Source organism: Lutra lutra, chromosome 9 (assembly GCF_902655055.1).
Source record: "Lutra lutra chromosome 9, mLutLut1.2, whole genome shotgun sequence".
NCBI lineage: Eukaryota > Metazoa > Chordata > Mammalia > Carnivora > Mustelidae > Lutra > Lutra lutra.
This window is the reverse complement of record NC_062286.1, coordinates 113,066,606-113,085,419: the sequence shown is the minus strand read 5'-3', so window position 1 is coordinate 113,085,419 and position 18,814 is coordinate 113,066,606. Positions and strand designations below refer to the sequence as shown.

Here is an 18,814-nt window from a genome sequence, read left to right as displayed (position 1 = left end):
CCCTCCTCCCCTCCCCTCCTCCTGGGGGGCGGAGCTTCTCCCCTCCCTCCCAGACAATGCTTGGGCTGCGCGTCCCCTCCTTCCCCTCCTGCGAGTCAGGGCTCAGGCTGCCAGCGCTCCTTCCGGGCTGGCGGGGGGGCGGTGGTGGGGCGGGGGTAGAAGTGCAGGGGTGGAGAGGATGGACTGACTCCCCTCACCCCATTCGCCACTGCCCTCTTAAGCCGGAGGAGTCTTGGTCCAAGCCCCTTGGCTCGCCCCAAGCTGTGACAGCCACTCCCAGGGAATGGTCACGCCGCCCGGCAGAGCCCACCTCGAGCGCCCCGGATTCCGCAGGCAGAGGATGTCCGATTCATTTTCTAACACCCCGCCTTATTCCAAAAAGGGTTTGAGCTGAGCAGGGTCTAAGCAAGCCCCCTTCAACAGGCGGGCGGGCAGACGTGACCGTGAGGGAAGGAAGACAAGTTTCTTTGTCCACCTCTCACCTCCCTCACTCATCCATCCCTGGACTATGGGGATACTCAGCGCGGAGGAAGGCTTGGAGAACCCCAACTGTGGGGCACCTTATCTATTTCCTTCCTCTTATCATAAACCCCTCCTCCCATACATGCCCCAGCCCTGCAGGGTGAGTCTCCTTGTCTAAAGGGAAGGGAAGCTAATGGTTAATGCATAGCCAGCCCCCAGGATACAGCCGGCTCTGCTCATCCCTCCTAAAAGCCAAACATTCTTTACTAAATTCATTGTTTGGATCTTGGAATGTGTCTCCCTTAGAAACAATGTTGTAAATGGTGATGTGCTTCCCAGCCCAGCCACAAAAGCCTTTGAACCCAAAACGCAGCTGTAGGGTGGTGCCCAAGACTGTGTCAGCTACCCTGGAACAAGGAGGCCACTGATCAGCATTTTCTGTAGGGAAAAAAGAAAAAAAAAAAATCTACTTGTACTTTCCCCTTGACCTATAAACACAAAGCTCTCCCATTAATATTCTCCCCTACCCCTCAGCCACTACTTACTCTGTATTGGTAGGCTGCTTTCCTTTGTAGGTAACATGAACACCATCGGGGGAATGTATTTGGAGGACAGCGTGTTTTCTCTATGACCTCAAGGTCAGAACGGCGGGGAGAGCTGCATGAGAGGCACAATTAGAGCCTGGAGGGCTTCCAGGAACTCAGAAAGTCTTCTCTGAGATGCCAGCTCTTCCCTTGGCTCACAGATGGGCCTTCCATAGGCCCCAGACACATGACAAAGAGTGGCCCTCATTTACATCACTGGGGCTTGGAGCTCCCCTTTTGAAGATGGGCAGCCAGGTGGAGCTGGAATCCCTTCACCTTTACTCAAAGAGAGCAACTCTTTGGCCCAGGTTGAGTCAGGTAACCATGCTATGTATGACCAATCAGCTGGGGTGGGGGACTCTTGTGCAAACTGGGCTGTCAGGGACCCTGCCGTTAGGCCCTATTTAAAAGAGTCCAGTCCTTGGGGCCCCTGGTTGGCTGGTTGGTTAAGCAACAGACTCTTGGTTTTGGCTGAGTTCATATTCTCTGGGTCCTGGGATCAAGCCCCAGTTGGGTTCTCTATTCACTGGGGAGCGTGCTAGAGACTCCCTCTCTCCCTCTCCCTCAGCCCCCCTCCCCCCCCAACTTTCTCTCTTTTTCTGTCTAAAATAAATCTTTAAAAAAAAAGAAAAAAAGGGGGCACCTGGGTGGCTCAGTGGATTAAAGCCTCTGCCTTCAGCTCAGGTCATGATCCCAGGGTCCTGGGATCGAGCCCCACATCGGGCTCTCTGCCCAGCAGGGAGCCTGCTTCCTTTCCTCTCTCTGCCTGCCTCTCGGCCTATTTGTGATCTCTGCCTGTCGAATAAATAAATAAAATATTAAAAAAGAAAAAAAAAGAATCCATTCCCCTCTACTTATATTTCCATGCTGGTGAATAAATTGATTAATTCAAGATACCAGAAAACATCTTTCTTTCCATCAATTTCCCCATACAAAAGCCACAGAAGAGAAAGGAAAAGGTTCTTATACTTCCAGTGGGTATAGGGACAATACATCTGTAACAGGTTTAATACTTCACAAATATTAAACAGCTACATGAAAGCCCCCCCTCGAAACCTTCTTTTCTTGCCACCATCCACCCCTGGGGACTGGCCCTGGAGGCCATGGCTCCAGGGAAGCAGCAGATAGCACTGTCTAGAACACAGGCTGGCCAACGGAAATAAAGTGCAAGCCACAGGCTCAATTAAAACTTTCTAGCTACATTGAAAATAGTTTAAAAAGAAAACAAAACAAGTGAAATTAATTTTCATGATATATTTTACTTAACCCAATGTATTCAAAATATTACCATTTTCACCATGTAAACAATATAAAGACATGACTCATGAAGTATTTTGCATTCTGGTCATGTACTAAGGCTGAAATCGGGTGTGTATTTCTACTTCAGCACATCTCAATTCGGACGTTAGATTTTCATTAAAAAATACTTGATCTGAGTTTAGGCTTTATAAAATCTCTATCTGAGAAAGTAGATTCACAGGCTCAAGTTGTTTCAGATATACTCTAAAGTTAGCCGATAACTGAACTGAGTATATCAGTTTTTATATTTAAATTTTAATTAAGATTAAATGAACTTGAAATTTAGTTCTTCAGTAGTACCAGCTGTGTTTCAGTGCTCCGTAGCCACATGTGGCTGTTGGCTACCCTATTGGGACAGCGCAAGGTTAGAGAGCGAGGAAGCCACTGACTGACTCAGAGTCTCAAAGTCGACTTCCCTCATCTCTTTAGCGAAGCAGTGGCAGGAATGTCAAGCGTAGCCAGAGAGAAAATGATTTTCCAAATTCCTCATGTCTCCACAGAACATCGAAAGGGGCAGGCTTTGCCAGTAGATCAGAGCTCTACCACATGCCTGGGAAGAAGGAAGGTCTGCAGAGAAGAGTTGGAGGCCCAAAGCCCACTCTTGAGTTCCCAGTGGATTCTGGGAGAAAAGAGGAAGAAGCAGGAGACAGACAGTCTGAAGGAAAGGTCGCTTCTTCTGTGATTGTGACCTTTGACCAGAGTGAGGAGGTATGTCACTGGGTTAAGGGAGGTTCTGAGGAGATAACCACATGGGCGGCCTACCTCCTCCTCCCCTGTCCTCAGGCACTGGGCTAGGAGAGGGGGCAGCCTCTTTAAAGTCAGCTTCGTGGATCACCATGGTTATACAGAGCTAGGGCCTGGCCTGGATTTAGTTTCTGGAGTCACCTGTAAGTCCTCAGTGGTCCAGACATGATGCAGAAGTTCCTTCCTGCTCCCCAGGACCAGGGGCCTCAGAAGGAAGCTAACTTGTGAGTCTCGGGCTTTCTGCAAGGCCTGTCTTAGTTTGAGTTCTCTCAAAAACAGAATCTGAGGTAAGGACTTGGGTACAGGTCACTTACCTGGAGTTGATCCAGAAAGCAGGGATGTAAGACAGGGCAGGAGGAGATGCTAATAAAGGGTGTACAACTGGGTCTCCATTCTTCTGGGGCCCCTCTGAGGAACTGTATAAAATGTGCCTCAAAATGGTCCTCTCTGAAGTTCAGGGGGCTGGGGCATTTATCTCATCTCCCACCGGTTGAGGATGTCTCCCAGGAAAGTTTACTTCTTCTTACTTCTGGTTGTGTTTCAAGGAAACATCTGGGACAGAAAAGCAGAGCCACTGCCTTTGTCACTAGAGGTGGGATGAGTCACTGTACATGAAGCTGTGCCCCACAGTTCTGCTAGGGTCAGAGGTGGGCTGAGGGGTTGTGACACAGAACACAGGAATCATCTGATCTAAGGCCCAGCATGGAGAGGGACAAGTTGACCCTGGAGGTTTGGTCAGGGACTGACGGGAGGACATGATGACGTCTCAGAGGGAATATTGGTGAAGGAACATTGGTTAATGTTGTTGGGGAAGTCAGGGAGCACTGCAGAGCTCTGAAGGAGCACAGAGCACCCAGTCCATGAGGTACACAGGCCACAGGCTTCCGCAGCCGAGCACTGAGGAATAGGGCCAATCACCCCTCAGCGTTCTGCTTTCAAGGGATGATCTGGAGCAGACTTTCTGCGGGGAGGCCTAACGGAGACCCAGAGGCACCACCTCACGTGCCACCACAGGAAAAACTTGGGAAGTCTCTAAGGAGATTATTGCCTCAGACTCCATTTTTTTCCCTCTGCTATCCAGGAAGAGAGACTCTGCAAAAGAAAATCTAATGAGTTATAGAAATTAGAGAAGACTCAGCAAGGTCTGCCACTGGGACCCAAATATATCTGGACATGTCTGGCACACTAACATGGTGGGCTGGCTGGAAATCTATTTGCTTGGAAGGTGAAAAAAGTCCTCCTGGGAGATTATTTTCATTCTAAGGAAAGAAGAAACCATGTTTGGTTTGGTCTAGTAACAAAGTTTTAGTGCCAGAAGGAAGATGGAATTGTCATTCAACTCTGCCCCCAACTTGGCCCTCTGGACACACCAGGGATCCTAGAAAGATAGAAACTCTATGTTACAACTCCAAGAACTATTTCATAAACTGCAGGGAGACTCTGGGGCCCAAGCAGCTATGTGTTGGGGACCCTCCTGCTAAGCAACACTTGAGAGACCTACACTTCACTCCGCTTCTCCATTTCAAGGGCTTGGTATGTTGACATTACTCAGAAAGTAGTAGATGAATTGCCACAACAGTCACAGTTACTCCCCTCCTGGCAAACACTTCACAGTTCCTCCCACAAAAAGGGGGAACCTACTTCACAACCTTGAATCTGGGTTGATACTGTTGCTTTGGCCAACAGAATGTAGCAGAAGTCACACTGTACCTTTTCTGACCCTGACCTCAAGAAGCCTTGCATTCTTCTACCCTCTCCACTACCACGTGAGTAAGCCTGAGTTAGCCTGCTGGAAGGTGAGAGATCTCTTGACCCAGAGCCAAGGCAACCCAGCTGTCCCAACTGAGGCCCTCCAGACATGTGAAAGACCCAACCAAGATCTGAAAGCCCTCTACCCAATCCCGAGTTGACCGCTGATGCAGGAAGAAATCCAGCTGAATCTAGCCCAGATAGCCAACCAGTACAAGCCCCAGCTAAATAGACGGTTACATCTTAAGTCACTCAGGTCTGGGTTGTTCCTTATACAGCAGTGACCATTAAAGAACTTGACAGGATAAAAAATGGTAACTCTGGCCACTGATGGATGTGTTAACTAACCTTATTGGTGTAATTGTTTTGCAATATACATATATATCAAATCATCATGCTGTACAGCTTCCATTTACTTAATGTTGTATGTCAATTATATCTCAATAAAGCCAGAGGGGAAAACACACAAAAATAAAAGCCTGGGGGCGCCTGGGTGGCTCAGTGGGTTAAGCCTCTGCTTTCGGCTCAAGTCATGATCCCAGGTTCTGGGATCAAGCCCCACATCAGCTCTCTGCTCAGCAGGAAGTCTGCTTCCCTGCCCCCCTTGCCTGCCTCGCTGCCTACTTGTGATCTCTCTCTGTCAAATAAATAAATAAAATCTTTAAAAATAAATAAATAAAATAAAATCCTATAATACAAAGGAAGAAAAAGAACTTAGTAAGATGAGGTGGGCATGGCCGACACAACCCGGATATCAGTGAACACGAGTCTGGAGCCTCCTGGATTTGCTTATGAGCTTGCAAGGGAGGCCTCTGGGAATCTCCCCCCACGGGCACCCCCACCTCCAAAACCAGTATGGAAGTATGGATGGCCGAAGTCTCAGTGAGCTGATGAAATTTCTGTTTATGGCTGTTGATGGGACCATTTGTTCTCATAAAGTGGAGAGACTAGGGAAATTTGAGTAACAAAGACTTTGTCACTGAACCCCACAGCTTTATCTGTCATAGAGAAGGGCTTTCTTAATTAAAAGCATCCACTTTATCCACCACTAAGAAATTTCCATAGCATCTTAAATATTTATACAGTACAGTGCCTGGACTCATCCTTGGAGATGGGAGGGCAGATTAAAGCTCTCATACAGTTGGCACCTAAGACTCAGGTGTGCCAGTCTCCGGCCCCAGAGACGAGACCTGCCTTTCCTGGATTTTTCCCTCCTCCACTTCAAGTGCAGATGGGGGATGGTGAGAGGGGGAAAAAGGAAAGTGAAGGACTCAAAGTATATAGCTTAGAGTCAGTTCATTCCTTGCAAATATGCAACTTTTCCCAATAAGTATTGGTAGAGAGGCGTAAGTAAAAAATTCTCTGCACAGCTATCCCCCTAAACAAAGTGCTTATAAACAGAATTTGGTGGGGTGCTTGGGTGGCTCAGTCAGTTAAGTGTCTATCTTCAGCTCAGGTCATGGTCTCAGGGTCCTGGGATCGAGCCCCACATGGAGCCCCACATCCGGCTCGTTGCTCAGTGAGAAAATCTGCTTCTCCCTCTGCACCTCCCCCAGCTTTTGCTCATGCTCTCTCTCTAGCTTGCTCTCTCTCAAATAAATAAATACAATCTTAAAAAAATAAAAATAAATAAACAGAATTTGGTAACTGAACTGTGTTTCAGATTAGATAGGAGATTTCATATAATTTTTCTAGCCATCTATTCAAGTTTCTTTGACCCCAAGGTTACATTCCATCAAAGCTCCCCCTCCATTCTTGGATGTATTGAAATACTAATTACTTGGTGTGAAAATGTTATCCTGTCATAATGCAATACACATTCAAAATTATGTTGATAGATATTTACGAGACATCTGTGGTGTGCAAGGGACCATGTTAGGCATGGTGAAATAAAAGAAATATCAAAATCAAGGAGCTAAAAAAAAAGAAAAGAAAAGAAAACATTAAACAACATCTTGTCCAATAATGCATTTGGTGGGCTCAGAAATCGAGACTTAGAGAAACCAACTCACTGCACCCTCTGATTACAAGAAACAGAAGCCCTCTGAGCCAGTCTAAGTAAAGAGAGACTGATTTTAAGGAATAAAATTCCTTGTAGAACTCATGGGAAGGAAGTGAGCCAGCATCAAGAGGGCTAGACTGTGACCTACAATCTCCTCTCATTCTTGCCCCCCATCTCTCTGTCTCCCTCTCTCCCTCCCTTTCTTCTTCCCTGCTTCTTGTATTGCCTTCTCTCCTCATATCTGCTCTAACTTCTGCCCAGATGGCAGTCTTGATCCCTAAGTCTACATGCACTTAGAGATCCTGTGCCCACCATCAGCTCATACAGTCTCTGGGCAACATCCGCTGTGGCTTGCAGCAGAGTAAGGTGGGCAGGTAAAATGGGTTAGTGGTCTCAGAAAAGGAAGAAATGGGCAGAGGTGGAAAGTGCTTGCTTGGAGTCTCTATCTGACAGGTCACATAGTCTGTTCATCTCCCACCTGTTGGTCCTTTTATCTCTGTCAGCTCAGGTCCATGGTCAGGTGGGATGGTCCCTGTCCATGGAAACCTGGCCCCTGGGCATTCTTGAGAGATCCTGGGTGGTGGGTTCCCTGAACGTGCCATGCCTTCTCACACCTCCATTAACTGGCTTGAGCGTTCCCTTTCTCCTGGAAACTCTTTCCTCCCCCTCTCTGCTGGACTCTTTCTCTCATTACCCTCGATGTAATGTCCATCAGTGCCCTCCACTCTTCATCTTCCCAACTAAAACATGCAATCCAAGTAAAAGATCAGTCAATCATAGCATTTGCTGCATCCCTTAGTTCCGTAACCCAATTAGAACTCTACTTAAAGCCCTTCCCATATTCTGGACCTACTCTTGATGACTGCTCATTCTCCAAAACTCGGCTCCAGTGCCCCTTCTTTCAGGAAGCCCTCCCTGAAGAGCCTTTCCTCACCCACTCTGTCACTTCTTCAGTGATCTCACAGCAACATTTCAAAATGTATCTACAGTGAGCACCTCCTCAGGTCAACCAGCCCAACAGCCAAGATGGCGTCTTATTTGTCAGTTTATCAGTTCTTCTCCAACAGCCATATTGAGAGGGCTCGACACATATCTGTGAATGAAGGAAATGAAAAAATTAATCCTATCATGTTATTTGCCACAATACTTGCCACAGGTTTTAGCTCATTTAATTCTCATATAGCCCTGGTAGGTGGTATTATTATTATCTTCATTCTTACAGAAAAGGAAACTGAGGCAAAGAGTGGTTGGATAACTTGCCCAAGATCATAGCAACAAGAGTCAGAGCTAGGATATGAATCTAGGCAGTCTATCAAAAGTGTCTCTCAGCCTTTGTGCTTTCTGCCTCCGCAGCAGCCCAGACCAGGTGGAGAATGACAACTACTGGGTCCTCACTCTGCTAGCCTCACTTAAAAACTGAAACTGAATGAGGAAACTGAGGTTGGTATATGCCCGGGGGTGAGAGTAGAGAAAGTCAGGTTATTGCTTCTTTGTAATCTCTAAGGGCTGGGCATTGGAAGCAACAGAAGCATCTCCTCAGAATTCTTGGGGTGAGAACACAACACCCACCCACTCTTGGAAAAATTGTGAAGTCAGCAGAAGTTGGCCTTGCACCCTGCCCTCACTCCCCTATCTTCCCTTCCTATCCCACACTCCCATTTTCTCCTCCATTGTGATGTAGAAGCCTCTATTGGTCACAGCAAACATTCAATAAATAGGAACAATGCCAGAAGTGCTTTCAACAATCAGGAGACAAAAGCCTATCAAGTTACTATAGTGTAGTGTAAGAAGTAAATATGTATTACTGTTCATACTACTGTTAATATATATTACTATTAGTATTCTATATTGTTGTCTAGAGCTTTCTAAAGATCCAGAGAGAGAGACCCCTTACTCCCACTTGAGAAAGACTTTGTCTTGGATAGATAAGTTGTGACAAAGATTTTCTCATAAATTCAATAACTTAATGAAAGAATCACCTATAAACAATAATTCAAAGAAAAGTTATAAGCACACAAGAAAATAATTTAAGACAAAGGGAAGAGGAGAAATATAAGCTGTCAGGACTTAGGAAAAAAAGTGGAAGAGAAACATAAAATCATCACAGTAATGAAGGGCATAGAGAAACACTAAAAAAAAATAGGAAAAATTCAGCTTCAAACATCAGAGATGAATTCCAGAAAAATGAGCACCATAACATGGACAATAACAATGAGTTTTAGGGGCAGCTGGGTGGCTCAGTTGGTGAAGTGTCCAGCTCTTCATTTTGGCTCAGGTCATGATCTCAGGGTTGTGAGATCGAGCCCCATGTTGGTCTCCACACAGGGCATGGAGCCTGCTTAAGATTCTCTCTCCCTCTGTAACCCCCCCCAAAGATAAAAAAAAATACTTTAGAAGCCAAAACAGTGAATTTTAAAAGGAAGAGAATAACAAATATGGAACAAAAACAAAGGATTCCAACACACGTATACTAGCATTCAAATATATGAATTGAGAAAACTTCCCTAAACAAAAAACTTGAGTTTACAGATTTAAAGGGCATACTATGTTGTGAGAAAATAGGTAGAGTTTTCTTTCCTAAGTTTTTCACCAAAATGAAAGTTTCATGAAGTGTAGGAATAGGGGTTCTTGTCCTTTTTGTTCACTGCTGTGTCCCCCACGTTTAAAATCATGCCTGGCACCGGAGAGTCCCAATAAACATTGATTGAATGAATTGCTAAAGGACTAGACCAGCCAACACCAACACATCCTAATAATGTTACCGTACTTCAAAGATAAAGATTCCTTTAGTTACCCAGTAGTAAAGTCAAATCACCCATTTGAAAAAAAAAAAAAAAAATCAGGGCGCCTGGGTGGCTCAGTGGGTTACGGGTCTGCCTTCAGCTCAGGTCATGATCCCAAGGTCCCAGCACTGAGTCCCACATCCGGCTCCCTGCTCAGCAGGGGCTGTTTCTCCCTCCCCCTCTGTTGATCCCCCTGCTTGTGCTCTCTCATAAATAAATAAACAAACAAATAAATAATCAATCGATCGATCAATCAATCAATCTTTGGGGGAAGAAAGGTCAGGCTGGCACAAACAACAGCACAGCAACATTCCAAGCTAGAAAACAATGAAGCAGTCGGGTACCTCTTACAACACCATGGCGTCCACAGAGAAAGAAAACCTGACCCAAGAATTTACATCAACTCAAACTGTAATCCGAATATAAAACACACTAATATCTCAAACCGACACAACTTCAGCCATCTTGAAGAAAATACTTGAAGAAAGATAAAGTCTGGTAAGCAAATGGATCAAGAAACAGGGGGAAAGGCATCCAAAGAGATCACTGAATGTACTAATGTGTGGGATTAAAGTTAAGACAACTTTTGGAATTATGGTTCCAAAAACCACATAAATGTTATACCCCATTATGATACAAAAACCATAAAACCAAGGGAGGTAAGCGGTTGTTAAGTATCCTGATTTCTTCATTTTTTTATAGCAAGGGAATAAAAAAAGATGTTGCAAGCAGACAGCCCAGGTAATAGAGTTATGGGGAGGGGTGTCCAAGGGTCCACTGAAGGCAGGTTTCAGCCAGGGGCAGTGTCTGCATCTTTGGTGTTCCCGGAGCTTCAGCAGCACTCACGCCTTCCTGTGGGTTGGGATCAAAGCTTAGGAGCAAGTGCAAAGTGCTCCCCTGTCTTACACAAAGAAGATCTGTCTCCCAGAAACACATTAATTCATCCCCACGGAGAAATAAAGACCCAGAACCAATAGTAACAATCAACTGGAACTGAGGAGAGGAGAGCAGAGGAGAGGGGAGGAGAGGGGAGACAGGAGGGGAGTGGTGGGGAAGGGAGAATGAAAGGAGGGGAGTGAAGAGGAGGAGAAGGGAGGGGAGGGGAGAAGAGGGGAGGGGAGGAGGAGAGATGAGGCAGAGTGGAAGCATGGGGATTTGCCATCACTGTGGTAGAGACTTGAACAACATTGTCTTAGATAAGAAAAGTAAATACACTGTGTAACAATTTGAGTGCTTTTGTACTATGTGAATTACTTGTTTAATATGCATATATTAAGTAGTAAAAAAATTACAAAGTAAACGTAGCCCTATGGGAGGCAGGGAGGTGGGAGGGAGAGTGAGCAGGCCATGAAGCAAGTCAGTTAATAGCTGGTGGGGATTTCTGAGGGGTCCACAGGCTGCCTCCTCTCTAGGGTTAGATCCAGAAGGTTGGGGGAGTGGACAAGAAGGCCCTCAGATTTCTGGGTCAGTTTGGGACCTGAAAGTGGGAAGGAACTCCTCCAGGCGCCAGCAGTAAGCTGGTCCCTGTGACCTGGGGTCTGCCTAGGTCAAGGGAGGGACCTAGGCAGGTACAGAAAGCTTCTGGCGGCCGCTGGAAGGGGGTGTGGGAGACGACTGACATTCTCCTCACCCCAGAGAAGGGCATGGAAGCCAGATGGGAAAAGCTGAGAGACCTGAGGGTAGCTCAGGACAAGGGGACCCACAAAAAGGCGGTGGTCTGGGCCATCCCGAGGACCATATGGGAGCTCAGACATCTTGGGGGAGCCAGAGTGGAAGGGTGCGCTACCCACAACCAGCAGGACACCCACCCAGCATCAGATGCCTCTCCCAGGCCCCAGCTGCCAAGACGCCGCACAAGCCCCCCAGCCCCCACCACCACTGGCAGCAGCAGCATTTGCAGCAAAACTGAGATGAGACCCTAGAGAGAAGGGGAGGGGGATGGCGGGCAGACAGAAAGGAAAATTTTAGCATTAACCATTAATTTTAGAATTAATTTAACCTGGAATGAGCAAGTTTACCAGAAATTAACCAGCATGTTTTCTGCTACTACCTGAATGGGAGTTCAAAGGAGAGGGTAAGTTGTATTTTTTTCAAACCGTTTCACGTGTGGCTTGTCAGACAAGTGAGAGAATGAGATAAATGCTTTAAATCTTTGCTTCCTGGACTGTGGCCCAGGGACCAGCAGCACTGATCTCAGGAGTTGGCTATAAGTCCAGAACCAGGCCTTAGGCCAGGTTCAGTTTTAATAAGGGGTCAGGTGCTCCAAAGGAACCCTAATGGGAGAGGCCCCTGATCTGATAGTTTCAGGTGCTCCGTGGAAGCACCTAGAAAGACAGGACTGGGTATATAGGAAGGGGGGAACTTCAGGAAGGAGGTAACATCTGGATTGAGCCTTAAAGGGCAACCAGAAGTTCCTTGGGTAGCAAAGGCTATTCCGGGCAGAGCTGTAGTAGGCTCAAAGCCACAAAAAGCCTGCCCGTGTCAGAGGCCGTGTGTGGTCTGGGGTGGCTGGAACAGAAGGTGGAAGGTGAGACGTGTTTTACGTTCCATTTGTGCAGCCAAGAAACAAAGTTCAGGACGAGTTGAGATCCCTGGCTCCTGCGGCGTCTCAGGAACACAGCTCCCCCAGGCCTCGGCCTGAACACTGTTCAAACTGCAGGGCCGGACGGAGAGCCAACGCCACCTCTCTCTCAGAGAGGCAGACCAGCCGAGAGGAGCCAGCTAGGGGGAGTTTCTTGGAGGACCAGCATGCTTCCCAGGCCAAGAAACGTCTGGAAGGAGCCAAGGAGGGGAGGGCAGGACAGCTCAGCCAGCAGGAGCAGTCCATGGGCCTCTCCGGCCTGTGTGAGACGCTGACCCTCCACCCGGAGCTGGCTGAGTCTCCACAGCCACAAAGCCAACTCTCAGGGCTTTGCCACTTTGAGGCCTTGACCGCCCCACCCTCCGCTGTGCACAGAGACGAACCTTCAGCATGTTCTCTCCTTCACCACACCTAATCGCTCTGCTGTGGAGACTTCCCAGGACCCAGCCAGCAGCCCCACGCCTTCCTGCTGGGCCCTGATTAAGAACAGGCCTGGGCTGCCCAGGCCTTCCAACAACTTTAACCTCTTCCTCCCCAGACCCACGCCCAGGGAAGGGAGGGCAAGGAGGATCTGGAAGCCGCTGAGTGGCCAGGCAAGAGGAGGGTCCAGCGTCCTGCCGGCTGGCTTTGGTCATGAGGGAATGGCGAAAGTAGTGTGTGGAGGAGCAGGGAGAGGGCGCGGGGAGATGGGCACAGGTGAGGCGCCGGTCAGGCCTCGCACCGCAGGCCACAGTGAGGAGCTTGGGTTTCACCCATGTTGGCAGTGAGAACCTTAAATCATGAATTTCGTAGCGCCATGGACCTCACCTCCCTAGTGGGAGACGGTGAGGTAACATCTGAAAGAAAATTGTTGAGAGATCAGAAAAGTCATGAGTCGAAGCCATGAAACAGGGAACATGGCAGAGAACTAGAGGACAGACTGGTGCTTCTGTATTCAGGCTACCGTTAGGAGAATGGATTAGCAAGGGGTAAGGTTAGAACCTGGAAACCAGCCAAGAGGTTATTACATCAATGAAGGAACAAAATTGTGTGGCTTATACCACAGAGGGGCGTCAGCCTTCTAGGGCTACATACCGCAGTGCGACACACAGCCCTAAAACTCAGGATTGAAAATACTTACCCTTTGTGGGGGGGCCGTTGGGACAGCTCTGCTTCATGCTGCAGACCTCAAGCTCTGCTTGGCGTTCTCTCCCCTTCCAGAGACCAGTGTGCTCGTCACGGTATGTTCTCCTCATCGTGATGGTCAAGGCACAAGAGAACTCATCTTGCCCCACCAGCACATTTCAAGTCTTTAAAACATCTCGTTGACCAAAGTGGGTCACATGGTCAAGGCCAAAGCCAAAGCATGGGAAGAACACTGCACCACTAGTGAGAAAAACCACAGTCAAGTGTCAAAGGTTGTGGATTCTGGGCAGACTCAGATGCAGCCACGTTGCAGGGTTACCAGTGGTAACACCACATAGCCCTAATCATGTGATGGGGTAACGGCGGGGGTGCAGAGGAGACGATCGATTCAGGAGGTGGTGGCAGGGCAGGACTCACAGGTGACAGCCTGGGTCCAGGAGACCAGAGAGTAGAGGAATCACAAGCTGGAAGAGAAGCATCTTTGGTGGAGAGGGACGGGGATGTCTCTGGTTTGAGGCACATCCTGTGGCTATGTCAAGTAAGCAGTTGGCTCTAGGGTCAGGAACTTGGAGACGAGGTCTGGGTGAAGGTTTAGAATGGCCAGTCATTGGCTTACCAAAGTCTACCAGAGGGTTTTTGCTTGTGGCCATAATCTGTGATGCCATGGGAGATCTGTTCTCCTCTCCCCAATCCCACACCCTGACACAGACCCCTGAAGACATGAGACCCCAGGTGACTAAGTGGAAGGGACACCAAGCTGCCACATGAGAGGACAATTCTCTGTCAGGTTCAGAGAAGCTGAAAGAAGAGAAATTCTGCATGGGGCTGGACAGAGGATTTTTGTTCTAGTTTGGTTTTTGAGAAAGTTATTTGTAGAAGCTTCAGAGCACTATACAACCTCTTCCTTTCCCTACTTCCAGCATGAGGCACCTGTGAAGTTCAGTGATAACCGCGGGTGGGTGTCAGAATTTGGGTCCCCTCCAATGTAGGTCCCAAGACACAGATGCCAGTGCAGGTTGCCTGGGTGGGAGGTGGGGGGTGGGGGAGTAAAGGACACCAACCCGGGGCCTGTGGAGCCCAGTACCACTGTGGGCAACTGGGGCTCAGTCTTGCTGGGGATTCTGGGAGAGAGTGTAGAGCATACCTCAGCCATCCACCCAGTGGATGAGGCAGCTGGTCACTGATACTCTTCAGCCATTGGCTGAGAGCTTCTCCTGTGAGTGTTGTCCCCGGGCACTTCCTGTTTGCTTGAAAGCTTCCCATTGAAAGCGACATTGGTCGAGTGAGTGTCTGTGCCTAGAGAACGCGGGTGGACACTGACAGCCTCTCCCATGGCAGGGAAGGCCATCGTTCTGTCCCTCACATGAGGTGCCCAGAAAGGCCTCCTTCCTCCCCGCAATATGTCTACAGGTGTTGGCAGGAGGGACAGGTTACTTTCACGGTGTCTGGGAACCATGGACGCCACCTGGGATGGCAAGGTGAGCGTGGCCACCTCAGGAGACCGTTTCAGGAACTCATGTCCCAGGTCACCTAGAGTGGAAGGGGATGGGGATGTGTGACACGGCTTCCATTCTGGGGGAAGCCTCCCACTCAAGGACGCAGAGTCTTCAGACCTCTCGTCCGAGAGAGGCGGTTTCAGGGCTCTGGGGTGCAGAAAAAAGAGCACCTGGACGTCAGCCACGGAGAAGCAGGAGCAGCCGGGGGTCTGCAAACATGGTCAGACAGGCTCCCGGACCCTCAGGCACCATACCGTGGCCCTGCACTCTGGAGCTGGTGTGGGGGCGGAAGCTGAGGGGGTACGGCCTACAGAGGAGCTGGACCCAACAGATCCAGGGTTGGAATAAAGTCACTCCCTGGCCTGCCTGGACTAGAGAGGACCCAGAAAATCCTAATGGGTCTCAGAGTCAAGAGAACAGTCAGAAAGGTTTCCTTTTGGCAGAGATCCAATTTGCGCCTGCCACGTTGGAAGATAATGTAAGCCGCGGCCATGGGTTGAGAGTGGGCGCCCTAAAGAGGGAAAAGACCCAAGTTGGGATCTGCTCGTTGGAGCTAGGGGGTTCCCCCTTAAAATCCTTTTGCAACTTCCTACACCTAGAGGATTAGGTCCTGAAGCCTCCCATGTCTTACCCCAAAGCAGAATCTATATTTTAATTAACTATTGTCATATAACAAATTACCCCCCCCCCCCAAGTTAGCTTAAAGCACTAATAAATGCTGGTTATTTCCTACCTTTACTGTGGGTCAGGGAGTTGGGAGTGGATTAGCTAAATGATTCTGCCTCAAGATCTCTCACAGAAGCTACAGTCTATCTGAAGGCTTGACCGGGGTCAGAGAACCCATTTCCAAGATGGCTCGTGCACACAGGTGTTGTCAAGAAGCCTCAGTTCTGCCCCACAGCCTGGACCTCTCAATAGGGCGGCTCACATGTCCTCACAGCATGGCCAGTAGCTTCCCCCAGAGCAAAGGATCCAGGAGAAGCAAGTAGAAGTTGATCTGTCTTGTGTGAGCTAGACTTGAAGACATACCTTGTGATTACTACGACATTCTAGTCATTAGACATAGTGACGAAAGCCACTGCCCTCAAGGGGAGGGAAATTAGCTCCACCTTTGGAAGGAAGGCATGCCAAAGAATTCGTGAATCTATCGTGAAATCACCACATACTTTTTGGGGGGGAAGTAATCCTAGGAAATACCACGGAGGGAGGGAAGAAGCCGTCTGTCGCTGTGGCAAATGGGACTCCAGCTCGTGAGTTCTCTGGAACAGTACACAGAATGTGCCTTAGAGTCATCCCACCGGAGGATGGAAGTCTGGGGCCTGACCCACTGTGACCAGTCCAGTACTGGAAGAGGAGAAATCCCTGCATCTTCCACTTCTGGTACCCCTGCCTTCACCGGGAGCAAACTGCTGTGATGCCCAAGCTCGAAGCAGAGAAAAAGTGAAACATACATAGGCTTGAGGTAGGAAGCTGTCCCTGGGCTTCCTCTGCCCCTGCTGATGAACTCAGGTAGCGGGGGGGGGGGGGGGGGGGATAGGAAATGGAGGGTCAATGTCACTGACTCCAGCCTGCAAGGCTGTCCATTAACTAGCTCTTACCTAAGGTGCCGTCTTCATGACTGACTTCTCTCTGGCTCACACCTTATGCTCCAGCAGTGCCCAAGTATTTGTCATCCCCTAAAACGCTCTCCGGTGTCACTCTTTCTGGACTTGGCTCAGTTAGCCATTGCACCGCAGCAGGAGCAAAAAATTAATAACACTGCCCAGCAAGATGTAAGAACAGCACAAAAAATGAGGAACTAAAATATTATTGAGGCTTAAGATGAATACTTACACATAGAAAGTACCGTGAATTCCCACACGCCCGTCACCCAGATTCAGCAAGTAGAAAGATTTTGCCATAGGCAAAATCTATCTCCTTTTCTTCCCTACTAAGTATTTTAAAGCCCATTCCAGACACCAAGTCTTATCACCTTCATACTTCAGGATCCAGCTCAAAAGAATACATACTTGCTCTCTTCTAACCCAAATTTAACCCTTGCTTTATCTACTTTTCTACTTTGCAAAAGTAACTTAAATCCAGTTCTCTAAAACATATGGGCATTGTACCATCTAATCACAATGATAAAAATGTGATTTTTATTTATTTTTTAAAGGATTTTGTTTATTTGTTGGTGTGGGGGGGAGAGCACAAGCAGCGGGAGCAGCAGGCCGAGGGAGAAGCAGACTCCCTGCTGGGCAGGGAGCCCGATGCAGGACTCTATCCCAGGATCCTGGGATCATGACCTGAGCTGAAGGCAGACGCTTAACAGACTGAGCCACCCAGGTGTCCTTATAAAAGTGTGATTTTTTTTTTTAATTAAAATGTTCAGCAAATGAACTGAAGGAAAGGATGGCTGATGCTGAGATTTGAAAGAAAACACGGGAAAAAAAAACAAACTAAAAAAAAAAGAAAGAACCAGGCAGTTACACATGAAAAATAATCAAACTGGCATCAGACTTTTAATCTGCAACACAGGAATCTAATGGACAGTGGGATAACATATACTGATCAAAAATTAAAAAGCAAAAAGACCCTACCAAACCAAAAATCCTCTACTCAACCAAGATTCATTAACATGTTAGCGTAAAAGGAAGATATTTGTGGATATGATAAGAATCAGAATGTACTGTCCCTTAGGGAAATTCTCAAGAAAGAACCTTGTCCAAAAACAAATGACTCAGAACAGAGATTTCAAGTTGAGAGAGGGTAAAGAAAAGAGGAAACGGTGTTGACCATTGGACCTTTAAAAGGGCACACTGTTAAATAAGAGACGGTGTGAAATTGTGTGGTATAAACACTTAGCAAGGGTTTATGCATAGAAGAAACGTACTGTAAGAGAAATTCAAGTAATCAGCTGGGATGAAGTCTATTAAACTATCTCTAAAAATTTAAGAGTAATAGGGTGACAGGCGGGGTTTGGGAAGTAGCAGCTTTCTAAATGTCATCTAAAAAGATGAAGAAATGCAAGTATTAAGCTTGCCTCAACTTATTGAGGGGAAAGGATGGGAATAGGGAGAGGAATAGCTGGTGTCTTGTTTTTAAAATGGAATTTTAGGGATGCCTGGGTGGCTTAGTCGGTTAAGCAGCTGCCCTCGGCTTAGGTCATGATCCCAGCATCCTGGAATCGAGTCCCTCATGGGGCTCCCTGCTTAGCAAGGAGCCTGCTTCTCTCTCTCCCTCTGCCTGCCACTCTGCCTGTTTGTGCTCTCTCTCTCTCTTACTATCAAATAAATAAATAAAATCTTTAAAATATATATAAATAAATAAAATAGAATTTTACTTGTTTAATTATGAAATCTGGGGGAAGTTCAATGATCTCCTCTACCTAACTAGGCAGAGAAAGGAAAGGAAGGAAGAAATGAGCATAATTTTGTCCAATTAATACAAAGTATTTTGTTTTTTTTTTAATTTTATTTATTTTTTTGACAGACAAGTAAGAAGAGAGGCAGGCAGAGAAAGAGAGAGAGAGAGAGAGAGGGAAGCAGGCTCCCTGTCGAGCAGAGAGCCCAATGTGGGGCTTGATCTCAAAACCCTGAGATCATGACCTGAGCCGAAGGTAGAGGCTTAACCACTGAGACACCCAGGCGCCCCTAATACAAAGTTTTTAAAAAAGTAAACTAGAAGGGTGCCTGGGTGGCTCAGTGGATTAAAGCCTCTGCCTTCAGCTCAGGTCATGATCTCAGGGTCCTGGGATCGAGCCCCGAATCGGGCTCTCTGCTCAGTGGGGAGCCTGCTTCCTCCTCTCCCTCTCTGCCTACTTGTGATCTCTATCAAATAAATAAATAAAATCTTTAAAAATAAATAAAAGGTATAGCCTTAAATTTCAGTATTAAATAAGAAAGGTAAAGGAGGGGCTCCTGGGTGGCTCAGTGGGTTAGTCTCTGCATTCCGCTTGGGTCATGATCTCGGGATCCTGGGGTCGAGTTCCGCATTGGGCTCTCTGCTCG

The 18,814-nt window shown here is 47.6% G+C and overlaps 1 long non-coding RNA gene across 1 annotated transcript; it reads right to left on the bottom strand.

The window, feature by feature from the left end:
• Window positions 1-175: 175 nt before the first annotated feature.
• On the bottom strand, window positions 176-15,835 carry LOC125108929 (uncharacterized). The gene is made up of 4 exons (XR_007130054.1): window positions 13,325-15,835; window positions 3,404-3,641; window positions 1,008-1,119; window positions 176-900 (listed from the first exon to the last, which is right to left on the bottom strand). It is a non-coding gene; the product is annotated as an uncharacterized LOC125108929 (long non-coding RNA).
• Between the last annotated feature and the right edge of the window lie 2,979 nt (window positions 15,836-18,814).